Raw genomic sequence first — 17,505 nt, forward strand, 5'->3', positions numbered from 1 at the left:
TTAAATCTTTTTTATTTAAAATCAGTTCCACCCTGCATCAAAGCTAAAAGGGGAGACTACACCTGGCTGAAAAAGAAGCCTGATGAGAGGCAACTGGGACAGCAAAGAGACAGGGACAGGGGAAAAGGAGTCAGGGGTGAGAGGGAGAGGAGAAGAGAACTGGGACAGGGCAGAAGGGGGTCAAACTTGAAGGCGAAGAGACAGAAAAGCAAGCTCACAAATACACATTCCCCTCCAGAGTCTGGAATGAAATCCAAGACTTCTGAGTATCACTATTCCTCTACCAAGAGCAAATAACCATGAGACCCACCAACAGTGTCTCATATCACCTTCTGCTGCTGTCCACACAGCAGCAAAAGTCTGTGCTGTGGCTCTAAAGGTTCCAACCCTGCTGATGACCCATGTGGATGTCAATATGATTCCACATGGTGGAATGTCTACTTGTTAGTCTAATTTAAAAAAAAGCAAACTTATTAGGAACATTAAGGTTGTGAAGTCAAACCTTCAGAAGTTAGGAATCATATTGGCATTTCCTATGTGCATCTTTATTTTAGCTCCCTTGTGCATATGCATTATTACACAATCATATACCATTTATTCTACAGGACCCCTGCCTCATTCCATGCACAAAATGGATCATGCTCTGCGGATCTATCAGAGCTGTGTAGTAAAAAAGGCTGTTGCCTAGAGCACCCTCTACCTCATTTGTTGCAGAAGTGAGAAGGTGTGTAACGAATAATGAAGGGGATCATAAAAGAGAAAAGATGGTCTCATGGTTAAGGCAGTTAAATTCTGTCCTAGAAAAGTGGTGTCTGTCCCTCTCACTGCCACAAAATTCCTATGCAATGCTAGGTAAGTCATGTAAGCCAAACTTTTCAGAGGTGGTCACTATGTGTTTCTCATTTTCTGGGTATCCAACTTGATACTCCAGGGTCTAACTTACATGAGTGCTGAGCACTCACAGCTGCAGCTGAAATCAATGGGAGCTCTGCTTGAATATATAAAAATGCTATACAATGCCAAGTACTCTGAAAAATCTGGTCCTAGGTGTCCAAATTGGGTACTCACAATCAGTGGAAACGTTTGACATTAATCTCTCTCAGCTCTCCACCTGTAAAATGCAGACAATACAGCAACGTCTCAACTCATGGGGTGTTGTGAAGATAAATTAATATTTGTGAAGCGATCAGATATTATAAGCACCACAGAAAAGCTCATGATGAACTTAACTACCTCCAGAGCAGGGGCTTCCTTAATTCTGGTATTTACTAATTTTTGAATGCTTGACTTCACAACTGTAACAATGTTTTTTTAATGTAGTTTTGTGGATGTAGTGTATAGCATGTACAAATAAACCAACACAAATACTATGGCTCTGATGTTAGGAAGTATAGTGCACGGGCAGGCAGCTAACCCTCCATACCACATTTTCCAGGATTAGGCCTATAATTAATCTTTTTTATCGGATCAAATGTTAAAAAACATGCACTAGAAATTGTTACAGAAGCCTTGTTGCATTAAATTATACTGTGAGATTTATTCCTTCAGCAGAACTTATTTTGTGATAACTATTTATTAGTCACATTAACGTATTACCACACCTACTCAATCATAAGCCGGTTCATTTATAAGCCCAAACGCGCACACAAAGCACCCCCAAGATGGATAAGTAAACAATTTTTATGGCCCATTCATAAGCCAACCCTATAATTCAGGGGCCAGCAAACTTTGGCTCCCGGGCCATCAGGATAAGCCGCTAGTGGGCCGAGACTGTTTATCTCAACGTCTTCAGGCATGGAGGTAAACCTAAGTCAGCATTTCTCAAACTGTGGTCCACAGAACCCTGGTGATGTGAATAGGTGTTCCATGAAAGAATCGTATTTTAAAAAAGGGTCTTGAAATTATTTTTAATTTTAAATTTGGTATATTTGTAGCGTAATTTACAACTCTTTTTGAATGACTATAATTTAACAAAACTTTTTCTGGTTATTGATAGATCTTGTATTGAATATCATGGCGTAAAGAGAACGAGGCACACAAGCATGTTGACGTCTACCCCTTTCGGGCATGTTTTAGTTAGTGATGTCAACTCAAGGCTGCACAAACTGCAGCAGTATGCACACCATTCTCTTTACGCCATGTTGAGTACAACATATTCACTCAACACGTTCAAGCCTGTGGGCCTTAACCGTGTGTGTGATAAGTACAACTAAACTAGCTTCGCTTGAAACAATATAAAATATTTGTGATAAACAAAATTTGACAAAAATCAGTATTTCTAAATATTGTTACTAAACCTAATCACCACGGATTTGTGGCTACAAGAAGCAACTTTGAAACGAAAAGCAAGTTCTTCTGGTACTCCAACTGTGGCTCAAAACAAATGAGCAAAAATACTATGACACTTCAAAGTGAGGATGAACAATCGCAGTCTTTTGTTGCCAAAAAATCTGTTAGTACCAGCAAGTTATCTAAGGTGAAAGAATTTCCACCAAAGTACATCAAAAAAACACAAGAAGCAGCAGGTGTTAAAAGACCGAAATGAAAGTATGACTGAAGTTATGTCTTTTGGTTTTACGTGTGTTGGAAATAAAGATGTTCCTGATGCACAGTGTATCGTGCACAACAAAATACTAGCAAACAGTTCATTGGCTCCTGCTAAACTTTGTAGGCATTTGGAAACCAAACATGCTGAATACAAAGACAAAGATAAGTTTTTTCAAGAAGCAGCGTGACTTACTTAGAAATTGTAAACTTTCGATGATTAAAGTTGCTAAAACAGACGAAGTGCAACAGAGGCATCTTACCGAGTAATCCATACAGCCCTCACCAGAGAAGCTCACACTATTGGAGAAACGTTTTTCGAGCCTTGCGTGAAAGATATTGTAACGTGCATGTTGAGAGAGCAGTCTGGTAAAAAAAACTGATGCTGTACAGTTGTCAAATAATACCGTTGTACGCTGTATTAAAGATCTTGCCGATGACAGAAAAAGAGCTAGTTTGCCAACTGAAAATTTGTCATGAGTATTCATTGCAGCTAGATGAGCCCACTGATGTTTCAGGACTCGCTGTGCTACTAGTATTATTAAATCTGTATTGGACAAATATTATTGAAGAGGACCTACTCTTATGTGAATCTCTGCAAAGCAACATGATTGGAGAAGAAATCTTCAACTGCATCAACAATTTTATCAGAAAGCATGAAATTAGTTGGGGAAAACATATTGATGTATGCACTGACGGTGCTCGGGCAACGACCGGGAAGATGAAGGGAGCTGTAACGCAAATCATAAGTGTGGCACCAAAAAGCACTAAGAGCCATTGTGTTCTACACAGACAAGCACTCGCAGTTAAAAAAAAATATCAGCATATCTGAAAATTGTGCTCGATGAAGCAGTACAAATTACCAATTTTGTCAAATCTTGACCATTTCAGGTTATTTAAAATTGCGTGTGAGGAAATGGGTAGTCAGCGTAAAAAGCTTCTTTTACATACAGAAGTGAAGTGGCTATCCAGAGGAAAAGTGCTTATGAGGCTTTTTGAGCTTTGTAGTCAACTACTGGTATTCTTCACTTGAAATAATTCAGGATGAAAATTTAAATGACTGTCTGACAAATTCCACGTGACTAATGAGAATTGCATATCTTGCACATATTTTTGCAAAATTAAAATGAAATTAATCTGTCACTGCAAGGAAAGAATGTGACCATTTTTACTACAATGGATAAAATTTCATCGTTAAAAAAGAAACTGGAATTCTGGGCATCTTCTGTAGAACAGAATAACTTCGACTGCTTCCCTACAGTATATGAATTTCTGACTGAAAAAATTCTACAGTCCATGAAGAAGTTTCTAGCACCATGTTACAGCACTTATGTGACTTGCAGGCTTCCTTATTAGAATATTTTCGTACAACTACTGATAACGCTTGGGTTCAAAATCCATTTGTAATTACAGCCAAACCAGTCTGCTTTACTGCGCATGATTATGAAAGCCTAACCAACTTAAACTTTTGTTTCAAGTCAGTCAGAAATTAAGGATCTTCCACTGAATAATTTTTGGAGCAGCCTAGTAGAAGAGTACCCTAATGGGGCTAAGTATGCAGTTCGAGTGCTCCTTCCTTTTGCTACAACTTATTTGTGTGAGATGGGATTTTCATATTATACTGCAACAAAAACCAAATATAGGAATAGACTTGATGCTGCGCCTGACATAAGGATTCAACTTTCCAGCATTATTCCTAATATTAAGCAAACTTGTGATAGAAAAACGCAGAAACACCAACCTCATTAAATCAAAATTTGGGTTTGTTTATAAAAATAGATTTTCCTAGTAAAAATCTACTTTGTTTGGTGTCTGTGTACATATATATAAAAAAAAAGGTTTGTTTTTTTTAAGTAGAACACTTTAATTTTGACTCTTGCACTTGATTTTTGTACTACTTTATACAGGATTTTCCATTAGAAGTTGTTAGTTTAAGTTATTTAAAATTTCTATGTTTTGCTTTTTTTTATAAAATAAAATATATTTGAGCATAAATAATGCAATTTTTTATTTGACAACCAAACAATTATAAAATAATACTATAAGTGTTCTGTAACAGGCTAAAAAGTGTTCCATGGCCAAAAAAGTTTGGGAAAAGCTGACCTAAGTAAACTAGGTGTCCCGGCCTGACAGAGGCTTACCCTGACAGGCAAGGACAGCAACTGGCCGGGACTTTTTTGGGGGGAGGGGGCGGCAGGGGGGAGCGAAGAGAAGCTGGGGGGGTCAGGAGAGTAACCCCTGTGACCACCCTCCACATGACCTCACCCTAGCCTGGGGGCACTCTACACTCTCCCCACCTCATCCCTTCCCATCTTAGCTGGTGTGGGCCAGGAGAGGATGTCTCTGGCCTAGCCGCAGCCTGCTCTGGCGGGCCAAGCAGCTGCAGTCTACCAGCCCCGGAGCTGCATCTGCTTTGAAGGCTGGGGGGGAGAGCAGCATGGCCAGAAGCAGAGAAACTCGGGCCCCACCTCTTCCCTTCTGGTTCTGCTGGCTGTGCTGCCTCTCCTTGCCTCCTCTGATGGGAGGAAGGGGCTGTGTCCCACCTCTCCCTCCCTATACCAGTTCACAAGCCGACCCCCTTTTCTGATGCTTCCCTTTTTTACTAAAAAAAAAAATTCAGCTTATCAACGAGTATATACGGTAATTACATTGCATTTTCCACTTTGGTATATGAGAAGTTGTATTTCTTCAAACTGCATTTGAAACAGGTCATGTGCTTCTTTTTAATTACTAGAGTATAAAGACAGACAGACAGTGGTTCATTCAGTTTATGCATGCAAAATTTAAGGCTACAAGATCAAATTCCATCCACAGGTACTATTTTGCAGGATATACTGAAGGCATCAGTAAAAATAAACAGGTTCAAAGCTTTAAGAGTTAAGATTTTAAACTCTTAAATAAGAAACTCTGGCAAGTAATTCTTATTTGCATCATCAAGATTGGAAGAGTGATGGTATTATGAGAAGGAGTGCAAAATTCATAGTTTAGTTAAAGGAAACGTCAGATCAAAGAAGATTAAGTTGTTTGTCAAGGCAATTTAAGAGAAGATATACTTTTATGGTTTAAAACCATTTAAAAATTTACTCCACTACATGAGACTTACAAAGAACCAATTTGTAAAAATTAATGAAGGAGTTATTTAGCAGCAAGCTGGCCAGAGGCAGAAACCATAATTTTTATTTAAAAAGTATCAGTTTTTGCTATAAATACAGCCATGATAAATATATAGTTGTAATAGTCATCATGTATAGTATTCAACTTTCCTTCTTGGTCCTTGGAAGACACATAAAACAAATCCTATTTCAATCCGTAACAACTAAGCTTGGCAGGATTCAATATATTACAATTCAGTAACAACCGTAATGAAATCTAAGATGAAGTAAGTTATTGAATCGAGATAATTCAGTGATGCATTTGTTTTCATGAAGTTGCCTCTGCAGATCCCTACTGTATCACTAAAAGTATGATGAACTGTGCTTCCTGATCTCAGGACAATTCTATAGCAGTTTAAATTATTAGGGATATATATGCTTCAAGCAGTGAACTGGAAGTTCCATTCAGTTATAAAGCCCAGGCTCCCAATAAATCTGTTTTCTTCCCATTTGTGAATGTGGTCTTAAAACAGTCTTTTTCCTTTACTGTATAATTTGTTTAACTTTACATTTTTATTAAATCAGTATGTTTAAGTAGTTTAAATATAGATATAAATTACAGCAGTAGTAGCCGATAGCACTGGCCTGAAATGAGGGATTGGATAAGTGTGTTCTGGTTTTAGGCAATGTGATTAATAAGATTCCATACTGGTCTATGATGGGAATTTAAAGAGCTTGAAATGCCTGGCAGGAAGGCATTTCCTTGTTCAGCTTTTATTCCCAGAGCAAGCAACAGCTCATGTTATACTTTTAGAGACAGAAGGCAAAGCAAACAAGGCTATTTCTAAAGGCTCAGAGTTTTGAATCTGAAACTGTCAAAAGAAAAATAGTTCCAGAAGCTCATTTTAACCACATAAGTCCTTGGTATCACTACCATCCTCTTCTCAAAAAGCTATATTCCAAGGCCTCAAGATGCTCCGACAAATGTATCCAAGAGGAATTCCAAGTTCATTAAACCAGTTAAACAAAAGAGATGCTCACTTATTTGGATGTGTCCTGGCGCAATCTAACTTCTCTGATTAATAAAGACTCACTGATTAATATACTCAGTCCATCTCTTTGGCTGAAGGTGGAAATGGGTGGGAAGATAAGGCCATTTGAATTGTGCGATGTCTCTCCTGAAAAGTTCATCTGGGCAACACCTCAGAAATAATTACTCCTAAAACAGAGTCCAATAAAACTGCACCAGAATTCACCCCCTTTAAAAACTCTTCACTCCCTAACCCTGTATCAGAGAGATTACAATTTTCAAGAAAAGCAGAGAACTATCAGATCCAGAATGAACTTTCACGATATCAGATTCTAATCAGGTAAGGTACTCACCTAAACGCCTCAGCTAGCCTAACATAAATACTCTCAAGCCAGACCACCCATCAGTATTCTAGAGATGAGGGCAGGAGAACACTACAAAAACTTCAAACCTTCCATGCTAGCGAATGAAAAGTCCTGATACTGTCAGACAATACTACAGTTTTAGATGGGCAGCAAGCAAAGATTAGTACTAATCTCTGGAACTTGATTCTGCAATAAGGACAACTGCCTTAATCAACAGTATCACACAGAAATCCCTATCTCTCAATCTTTCAGAATCTGGTAAAGCGGAGGAAAAAAAAGGAGGGGGGGATCACCATACATACTTGTGTCAGCCAGAAACTTCATAATCCAAATAGGCTACAGCCATAAACTTAAAACCAAAGGCATAATCCTCCCTGTGCAGTCAGGAAAATATTTTGGAGTGCAGTGAGGAGTGGTGCACAACTGTTTGCCTCTTTTTCCAGCCTTGAAATATCATCCTTTTCTTTACATTGTCAACTGAAAATAGTGCATAATTATATGTCATTTTAATGAGTTAAACACAGGTACAATCTTTGTTTCAATATCCAAGTCTCAAAATTTATACATTATTCTGCATTTCCCTTTTTTAAGGTCGATCTTTGTAGTACTTATGTACACATTTAGCATTATAGACAACAGTAGGATCAAGTTTGAGACCACAGGAAAAGAAAGAAAAATCTCAAGGGATAAAAGACCAAATAAAACTGGGAAAAGAAAAATAGTGAGGGAAACAACTAAAGCAGAGAAGCTAATATACAAATAGAAAGGAGAAGACTGCCTAGTACTTGAGATCTACTGACAGCAGACCTTACCCTCTGAACTGTCCCTGGAGAAGAAGAGTGATGGTTAAGCAATTTTAACAGCCCAACCAGTTGACAAAGAACAGCAATGAAAAGGTACAAAAGGAAGCTGTGTGAAATCCCATTCTGGGTTGAAATTTTAAACTAAGGTGGACAAATGGATGCCAGGATGGTTGTTTTAAATCAATAACATGAATTTTTTAAAGTAAAGTGTAAAACAGAACCAAATGAATTTGTAAACTAAGTTTAGAAAAAACTTAATAATTAGGGGTTTTCAAGGCTTTGGATAATTTTTAAAAATAGTTGAGTAAAAGCACTATCAAGGAATTTGTGCTGATTGGCTGAGTTTGAGAAGAAAAAATTGCTCTCTTTCTGGGCGATTTTTTTTCCTGGGGAGCATGGCAATTTACTCTATGTCACAGTGAACTGAGAACTTGCTATGTTTTTACACTAACTTGTACAATAATAGCCTCTTGATACTACTATAAAGTAAATAAATCTTCTCTCCATTTGTGTGTACATATTGAATCGCCTTTTAGGAAACAGAATGTCTTTAACAACAGAACATAACAGAGCTACCACCTAAAACTCCTCAACAAAGACATTTAATACTATTTGAGAAACTCAAGAGTTTTAACCCTTAAAAATCCCTATACAAATCAGAGGGAATAAAGGAGACAAGGTGGTTGAGGTAATAGCTTTCATTGGACCAGTATCTGTCTCTTTCACTAACTTTCAAGCTTACACAGAACTCTTCTTCAGATCTATGGAGTAAGGGAGATCATGTAAAATACAGGATTGAGTAAAAATTCATTTTAATGTTTTGTTTGTTCCTTCCTTCCTTGGTTCAGGACACACTAGTACAACAAAATCCTAAACATCAAGTTATTAGCAATAATGGTGTGTTAGTAAAGTTAATAAATAGGGTAGCAAAAATCAGAAAGCCTTAAAACTCCTATCCTAACACTAGAGATATACACTGAGATAGGATAGAAGGAAAGTAAAAAGGTAGATCCTAGTAACTCCTTCAGCCTCCCACACATAAGGGAAGGGTAAATCTGCTAAAAAGGGATGAGAGCAAAGAAGTGCAAAAAAATCCAGGAGAAGTGGAGAAGAAAAAACTAAAAATTTTAAATTGTAGGACCCAGGATAGTGCCTGAATATTGATCTCTCCTCCAACTTCACAAACAAAAATCTAGGCTTTAGAAGTATTACTTGAGTAATAAGGTACCACTGGAAAGGGCCCAGTTAAGCAGTTATATGCCCTCTGGCCATACAGCTGAGAGCACATAAAATTTTAATGCAATGTACAATTGAACACATCCAGATAAACACATCTGGGATCGTGGTGTGCATGGCTCGAGGTGTTTGGCAAAGATGCCAGCAGAGTCAAGGGATGTTTAAGACGACAGTGTAATGCTTTTTAAAAAATGACACTGATTAAAATATGCCACTCAGGTAAAACTAATCTGGTTCATATTATGCCTAAACTTTTATTTAAATTGTATGATGCCCAAAATACTTGTACTCCTATGCTTATTAAAATCTTGCACCTTCCTAAATTGTTAAAAATAGAAAAAAAGCCAATGTACATGTACCATATACTACGTTTTCTAACTTAGATATATTTGAAGAAAAATAATCAAGACACTTCTCAATTTTTATTAACAAACATTTATATATGAATACCTAAAGACCCCAGTTACTACAGTCATTTTACTGGGCACTGTACAAATAGAACTGACTTACACAGCTGGGGTGTACATTTAGCTTAATTTGCTGAATAAAATTTAAACAAATTTCAGATTAAACCAATACAAGTTGTGTGCATATAGATAAAGACACAGAGGAAAGCACAATCCCTGTCCTGAAGACACAGACAAAAGGTTGACAAATGGAATATAACAAAAATAAGGTGAAGACTCAGCACAGATTTATCTGTTAAATGTTTTGTCAGTTTTTGTTTAAAATTTTTTTAACAGGATGGGGAAAGGAGGGGTGGTAGGGAGGGCAAGGAATGGACAAGTTAGTAAGTGAAAAGGAAGGACAGACAATTTCTCACCTACTTTGCCATGATCAGCAGGTAGAGTTTTGTAGGCAAGCAGAGATGAGTCTTAAGGAGGTATATGAAACAAGATGAGGTAATGAACCAATGAGAACTACAAACTTAGTTTAAAAGGTGCTTTTATAAAGCCATACAAGTTATAAAATTATATATAGTACTTCCAAAGATTTCTCTGTTTAGGAAAAACATTTTGAATTCTCAAAACAGCCAAACAGAATTCTATCAAGTTTTAAAAACAGGATGGATTGAGACTATAGACGAACTTCAAGCAAACAGGTAATTTTTTCAGTAAGTTATATGAACATGAAAACATGGAACTTAAAATTATATCTTCAACCTTAACTACAGAAACACTAACAGGATACACATTGTCCCAACTGTATCAGGCAACCTGTACCTCATAAAGGACAATACACTTCCGACCTGCTGATGCTTTCAAACTAATTCCGCCAAAACCCTAACGGGATGCCATAGGGTTCCAGCTCAACTGGAGGTGAAAAGTTTGGGCTGGAGTAAAGAAGTGGTCATCTGGGGCCCTCCAAATTCTCCCTTCTACCTCCAGCCAGTAATATAGCACCACATGTTAATAAATCTCACTTATCTTATATTAGTTCCCCAACACATTGTAGAACAGTGGTTCTCAAACTTCTGTACTGGTGACGCCTTTCACACAGCAAATCTTTGAGGGTGATCCTCTCTCTCCCTCCTCCTTAAATATATTTAAAAGGATTTATAACACCATTATAAATGCTGGAGGCAAAGCGAGGTTTAGGGTGGAGGCTGACAGCTCGCAACCCCCAAGGTAATAACCTTGTGTCCCCAAGGGGTCACGACCCCCAGTTTGAGAACCCCTGTTGTAAAAGCTACCCAGATGTGAGGGAATCCACAGAAAGACAGTACAAGTATCAGGCAGCAAGATGGAAAAAAAGGGCAATCCAAACGCCCTTTGCCTCTTCAGATTAAACAATGAGAGAACACAAATCACACTCCCTATAAAGAAATTCCACAAACTGATGCCAGCAAAATTTATTCTCTTTAGAATAGATTACTCTTATACATAGGAAAACCGGGTCCCTAAAAGCTTAACCATAAGAAAGCTTCACACTCGTCTCAACCAGTAAAATAGAATCATACATCATTAGGGTTGGAAGGGACCTCAAGAGATCATCTAGTCCAACCCCCTGCTCAAAGCAGGACCAATCCTCAAATCCCTAAATGGCCCCCTCAAGGATTCAACTCACAACCCTGGGTTTAGCAGACCAATGCTCAAAAATAATTACCAATGTCTTGCAGGGTGCTGAGTGCAAAATCATGTCTGCGTATCAGTGAATAAAAAAATAAATAAATAAAATTTTAAAAAACCAATGCTGTTTTTTCAAGTAAAAAAAGATTTTATTTAAATCAGATTTTTTTTATTTAAGTTATAATATGGTTTTCTTTTAAAACATAAACCTGTTCAAAATTACATCTGAATTTAATACAAAGTAAGTTAAGGCCTAAATTTATTATAATCTGTCAAAACATGTAAATAAAAATTAACATGCTTAACCCATGTGTCTATCACTTTTTTATAAAGAAAGAATCGAGGGAAAAACATCTAACTTGTGAGGTCAAGCTTTATGAATATGGAACAGTAGGTCATGTAGTGTATTGTGAGCTTGTTTTGATTTAATAAAAACACATTTTATTTGCTGTTCTGTGTTTAATTAAATTCCAGCTATTATCCTAGTGTAGCTTGACACAAATCATGAGCAAAAAGTTAATTATCTAGTAAATAAGCAATATATCATTCGTTTTCTAACATACTGCAAATATACAATCAATATGAAAATATTAAGCTAAAAAATTGCTTAAATAATTATAGTGTATCCTCATAGGCAGAAAACAGATGTACCAGATCTAATGTAAAGGCTCTATTTAGTTGATTAATCAACATGTTTTAATGGTTATGTCAATCAACGCAAATGCACCTTTCTTTAGAAAAAAACTGAAGTACAACAAGAAAACTGATTAAAATTCATTATTTAAACTGGGGCTTTCCACTTGGTCATTCGAATCATTATTTAAATCACCTTGATTTAAATCAATCCACCCTAAACCACTTAAAATATTCATTATCACATAACAGATATGCTTAACATAAAAAAAAAAAAAAAACCAACAGCAGAAAAACTTCAGTTTGTTTACAAAGTTCACCAGGATGCTTAAAACAAAGTGTTTTCCACAAGGTGCACTTTTGCCCCATATTCTCAACTTACAACTTCTGTCCATTTTGTTTTTATCAAAACGGAGTTGTATGGGATACACTTTGTCAAATCTATGGAAAACAATGTTCTTCATTTGCAATATCCCAAAAATATATACAGAAGCAGTCTAGAGACATTAAGGGCACATCTACACTTACAGTGATGCAGCTGCACTGTGTGAAGATGCTACCTATACCGATGGGAAAGCACAGATCGATACAACACTCTACTCCAGGAGGTAGGTCAGTATAACGGCATCACTAAGAGCTGTTTTCTCCACACCCCTGAGCAACATATTATACTGACATACGTTTGTACTGTAGACCAGGGCTAAGAAAAATGAAGCAAATAAGTTAAATTCAAAGGGGTTTTAGAACTGGATATGGAAAGTTTGTGTATTTAGAGAGATGTTTGGACACTTCCTACAAATTGCACTAATGCATCCACTGAGTGCCACAAGAGTTGAAATCTCAGTTTTGGAACAATTAAGTGTCAATGTTTTTCTTTTCTAGTTTAACTTCTCTCAGAAATTCATATTAGGCTTAACTGTATTATACTCATCTCCCATGTGAATAAACTGGATTTGATTGACAGTGAAGCAAAGGCTGGGACTGCTCTGAAACCAACAGACTACACTAACTCCTAGCTCTCTGAGCTAAGAGGTAACAACATTATCTGAGGAGCCCCATTCTACAGTTGCCCTTCCAAAGCCAGTGATAACTAGGCCTTCAGTTCACAAGTCAGAGTCTAGTCCTCTTTACATGGAAAGATGTAAGTGATAATTAAAGCAACCAGAGCATTGGGGGATTAAGAGAAGGATGATCTGGGTTCTGGACTTAAAGGACACTTGTGCCACATCTGCTGATGCACTTTTTTTAATGAAAAACTAAATACAAGTGTAAGAAAATGGCACTCAAGGAAAATCTGCAGTAGGACTCAAGAGTTTCTCCAAGCAGTTGACTACTTACTTCTAAATTCTTAAGATGGGTCATCAGATTCTTACATCTGTACAGAGTGGCACATATCCAACCCTGCCGTGCCCCTCCCCACCAACTACCGCCCCAGTGACAGCTGCATATCTTATGAGACCTGCAATTAAAAGGGAGGAGAGGAGAGGAGAGTGTAAATTAAAACAAAAGTTGAGAGCAACACACACTAAATTTATATTTTCCTGCTTGAAGGACTCAATTTCATTTACAAATTCTGAAAGAAGGAACGGGAACCCCGGTTTTATTCTTCACTTCCATTTCACACTTTCTATTAAAGTTAGTAAGAACACCATATTTTAGTGGTAAGAGCTGACATTACCAAAAAAAAGGTCTGTGTGGGATAGATATGCATAATTTCTGTGACAATAAAATGCAGTTTACTGTAAAAAATCTGTACTCTATGCCTCAATCTCTGTCCCACATACTATTTGCAATGTTATAAGACATTAAACTACTTAGTGAACCAGTGCCATCTCTTGGAATGGATAGGTTTTTTCTGTTTATTTAATCCACAAACACAAAAAGACTGCATTCTCAGGTACTGCTTACAGCCCCAATTCTGTATTGCTTATGTTAAAATCGACCGATGTCTGTCAATAGTCCTAGTCATCCCAATGAAAGATCACTCTGATTCAGAAGTCTGCATTAGAGAAACCTGAGGGAGGATAAGGGCCTAACTAAGAAAATCTCAAATAAAATAAAAACATTTACCACCAACATAACCCATCTAATTTTGATGAGAGATGATAAAACAGCAACTCCCCACCACGAAGGTGAACAAAGAGATTATGAATTCTCTCTCATTTTTCCAACTATATTTTTCCTGTACCTAAAAATCACCCTCCTAATCTCCCACTTCAGATCCCCCCCTTCCACTCATTTTCATGCCTTCTTCCAAGTTGTTCCTTTGAAAATACTCCTTCTGTGCAACAAGTGGAGTATGCTGACTCCTCCAAATCCAACCTTAGAAAACACTTCCTCCAAGAAACTTTTCAATGATTATTATGTAAAAGTGTTAAGTCTAGTCGTGATAATCATTTTACTGTGTATTGATTGTGTATTTTACGTGTATGAATTGTGCGCTCTGTCTGAACAAGGCTATGTTTTTTTTCATATGCTTGTACAGCATGAAGTACAATATCAGCGCTCAAAAAATAAAAATAGGACACAGAAAGGGAGACCAGAGAAAGGTGAAACACAAAGATAAAACAGGAGAGACAGAAACTACATCTCACCAGAAAAACCTATCAGTCACACATGCAGCACTGCCTCTAGAAAATATGTACACATGAGAGAGACAAGAGTAAAGAATTACACCTTTCCTTTTCAAAACATGAAATTTCAGCAACTGTCACTTTTTATTTAAACCTTAATGATTTCACTGAACTGTCCAACTTAAATCTCTACTTTGAATCAGATTGATTTTTTCAAAATAGGTAGCAAGTTCAAATGCTAAAACACAAGTCTAATTCATATTTCTACAACTTTAGTTTATTCAGCTTCTTCTCAGACAAGACACACAGAACTACAGTTTGGTATAAAAACCAACTGGTGTAATAGTAAAATGGACAAAAGTAGTATTAGCTATTACCATTGACCTATAAGAATAAGAAACATGGGCACAAGGGAAAACAGATTGAATACATAGGCATAAGGTGTTGGGATAACAACGATTGTTTCCTCTTGTACATGCTTTCAGATGTAGGTGGTGAGCATGTGGCACATTTCAGTCAAAAAGAGAGCATAATTTCTTGATTCTCTAACAATAACTTTTTTTTAGGTGTTTCATGCATAATATATATTCAAATGTTTCACAGAATCAGAGAAGATGAGGTTTCTTCTAACCCTAAGGAGGTCATCTAGTCCAACCGCCTGCTCAAAGCAGGACCAGCCCCAACTAAGGCCTGGTCTACACTACGCTGTTAAACCAATTTTAACAGCGTTAAATCGATTTAACGCTGCACCCGTCCACACTACACTGCTCTTTATATCGATTTAAAGGGCTCTTTAAATCAATTTCTGTACTCTTACAAAACGAGAGGAGTAATGCTAAAATCGATATTACTATATCAGATTAGGGTTAGTGTGGACACAAATCGAAGTTATTGGCCTCATTATTTTACAGTAGCTACCCACAGTGCACCGCTCCAGAAATCAATGCTAGCCTCGGATCATGAACGCACACCACCGAATTAATGTGCCTAGTGTGGACGCGCACAATCGACTTTATAATATCTGTTTTATAAAATCGGTTTAAGCTAATTCAAATTTATCCTGTAGTGTAGACGTAGCCTAAACCATTCCAGCCAAGGCTTTATTAAGCTGGGTCTTAAAAACCTCTAAGGATGGAGATTCCACCACCTCCCTACGTAACCCATTCCAGTGCTTCACCAGCCTCCTAGTGGAAGACTTTCCTAATTCTACTTTGACTCCTAATTCTACCTTGATTAAACTAAGCACATTTAGTGCTGTTCAAAAAAAAAAATTAAAAAAGGTTTTTCCATCTGTTTTACACAGTAATTTAAAATAGAATACACAGAACTTGCATATTATTTGACACATGAAATACACTATATCAGCTTTGACCAAATAAATTAGAACCTACTGTTGTTTTTGGGAAGATGACAACTTAATTTGTTTTGAGGGAGGGAATGTGAAAATGTATGTCACTACATACCTACCTGCACCTGAAGACAAAGATTTGAGATATATTCCACTTTAAATATCCTCAATGTTTAGAATTTTCTACCTTATTTGTTATCTATGTCACTGTTAATGAAGAGACACTGAATATGACTAAAGTGCCTCCGCATCACTTCATAAAGTCTTGAAATCAAATAAAAGATTGAGTGGCATTCAATAACTGTGTTAAACCAAACTTAATAACACAATTGACAAGAAATAGTTATCAATAGGTAACCATTTAAAAATTAAAAAACTCACAACTTGGAATCTCATTATTTCTTTTACAGTAAAAGCCTGTCTAGCAAGAGCTCAGCTACTGCAGTTGAATTTTCAGGTTTGTACATCATCATTTACTGCTGATTTGTTTTGAAGAACAGATAGAGAGTTATTTGAAGCAGCATGAAGTTACAGACCTAGATTCCTCGACCAGAGACTCAAACAATACATATTCTACACATAAAATGTCCTTCACCTAGTAATTCAAGTGCAAAATTTCAAATTTATTAACCAAACATCCATTCCCCCCCCACCACCCCAATAGAACGTGGTGAAAAAAGACAACATGTGGGAAACGAGCTTGCTGCAAATAGTGACCCACCAAATCCAGGTCCTCCTCAGTCACCACCTCCCCCTAGCTGAGCAGCCTCCGATCACTAGATAGTGGAGAGTGTTGAAGGGAGCGAGATGGGGTCTTCCCCCCCTTTTCGACTCCGGGCAGCAGCACGACGGGGCTGCGGAAGCCCTGAGTGCCGCTAAGCGGGGGCTAGACCAGCTGCCCGAGGCAGCGAGGGGACAGCCAGCGCCAGGGGAATCACAATCGTTAACCCCCTCGGCACGGCTCCGCCACAAGGAGCCACAGCAGCACACTGAGGGAGCGACGCCGCCCGCCAGGGGAACAGCAAGAGCTCAGGCCACCCGGGGAAGGAGGGCGGGGGCGACCCACAGCACCAGCCTGCAACTCTGGGCGAGGGGAGCAAAGCCCCGCCAAGGTCACCCCCTGGCCAAGGCCCCCGCGCTGCGACCTCCCCCCGGGCCAGGAAGGGGAGGGGGCGCCAAGTTTAGTGTGTAGAGGCTGGAGATCGCGCAGGGGCGGCGGCGGGGGGAGGGGGCGCGGACTCGGCTCCGGGCCGGGCGCCCCCACACACTGGCCGCGCAGCATGGTCCGGGCTGGCGCCGCTCCGGCCCGGCTGCAGCGGGGGAGAAAGGGAAACGAAACGGGGCAGTGGGGGCGCCCGGCCGCGCTCCTTACCTCCCCTGCAGCAGCCGCCGCCTTTCCTTGCTGCCAGGCGGGTCCGCTCCGCGCTGCCGCTGCTCTGGGCTCGGAAAGGAGCCGCCGCCGTAGCCGCAGCCAATCGCCTCTAGCCCCCTCCCCTTCCGCAGCTCGCCCCGGTCTGCCTGTCGGCTTCAAAATGGCGCCAAGTTGTCTCCGGCTGTTCCAATGGAACCGCCGAGAGAGGCGAGCAGGCAGCAGCGCGGAGCAGCAGCGCCCCCTGCCTGCCGGCGCGGGCAGGCGGAGCGAGAGCGAGCCAGGGTCGCACAGAAACAACTTCCACAGCGAAGCAGTTACCCCCTCGTGGGGCGAGACCCCGCACCTCCCTCTGAGACTCAGAGCAACTCAGCCACAAAGGCTGCGGAGCGGAGGCGGCTCGGATTCCCCACACCTAAGCAACCTACAAAAAACTAAACTCC

General features: G+C 39.0%; 2 protein-coding genes across 3 annotated transcripts in view; one reads left to right on the forward strand and one right to left on the reverse strand.

The window, feature by feature from the left end:
- The window catches only part of PDS5B (PDS5 cohesin associated factor B), a 265,724-nt gene extending 248,499 nt beyond the window's left edge, over positions 1-17,225 (reverse strand). The window contains exons 1-2 of one of the 2 annotated variants that reach the window (XM_050937114.1): positions 17,066-17,225; positions 13,111-13,231 (exon numbers count right to left, since the gene is read on the reverse strand). The gene's annotated coding sequence lies outside the window, so the exon portion shown is untranslated. The remainder of the gene's footprint in view (positions 1-13,110; positions 13,232-17,065) is intronic. The other variant, XM_050937113.1, reaches the window with a different exon arrangement.
- Positions 1-17,505, forward strand: part of N4BP2L2 (NEDD4 binding protein 2 like 2) — a 479,674-nt gene that overhangs the window by 326,497 nt on the left and 135,672 nt on the right. The gene's annotated exons all lie outside the window — the stretch shown is intronic.

This window comes from Gopherus flavomarginatus, chromosome 1, assembly GCF_025201925.1.
Source record: "Gopherus flavomarginatus isolate rGopFla2 chromosome 1, rGopFla2.mat.asm, whole genome shotgun sequence".
In the NCBI taxonomy this organism is placed as follows: Eukaryota; Metazoa; Chordata; order Testudines; family Testudinidae; genus Gopherus; species Gopherus flavomarginatus.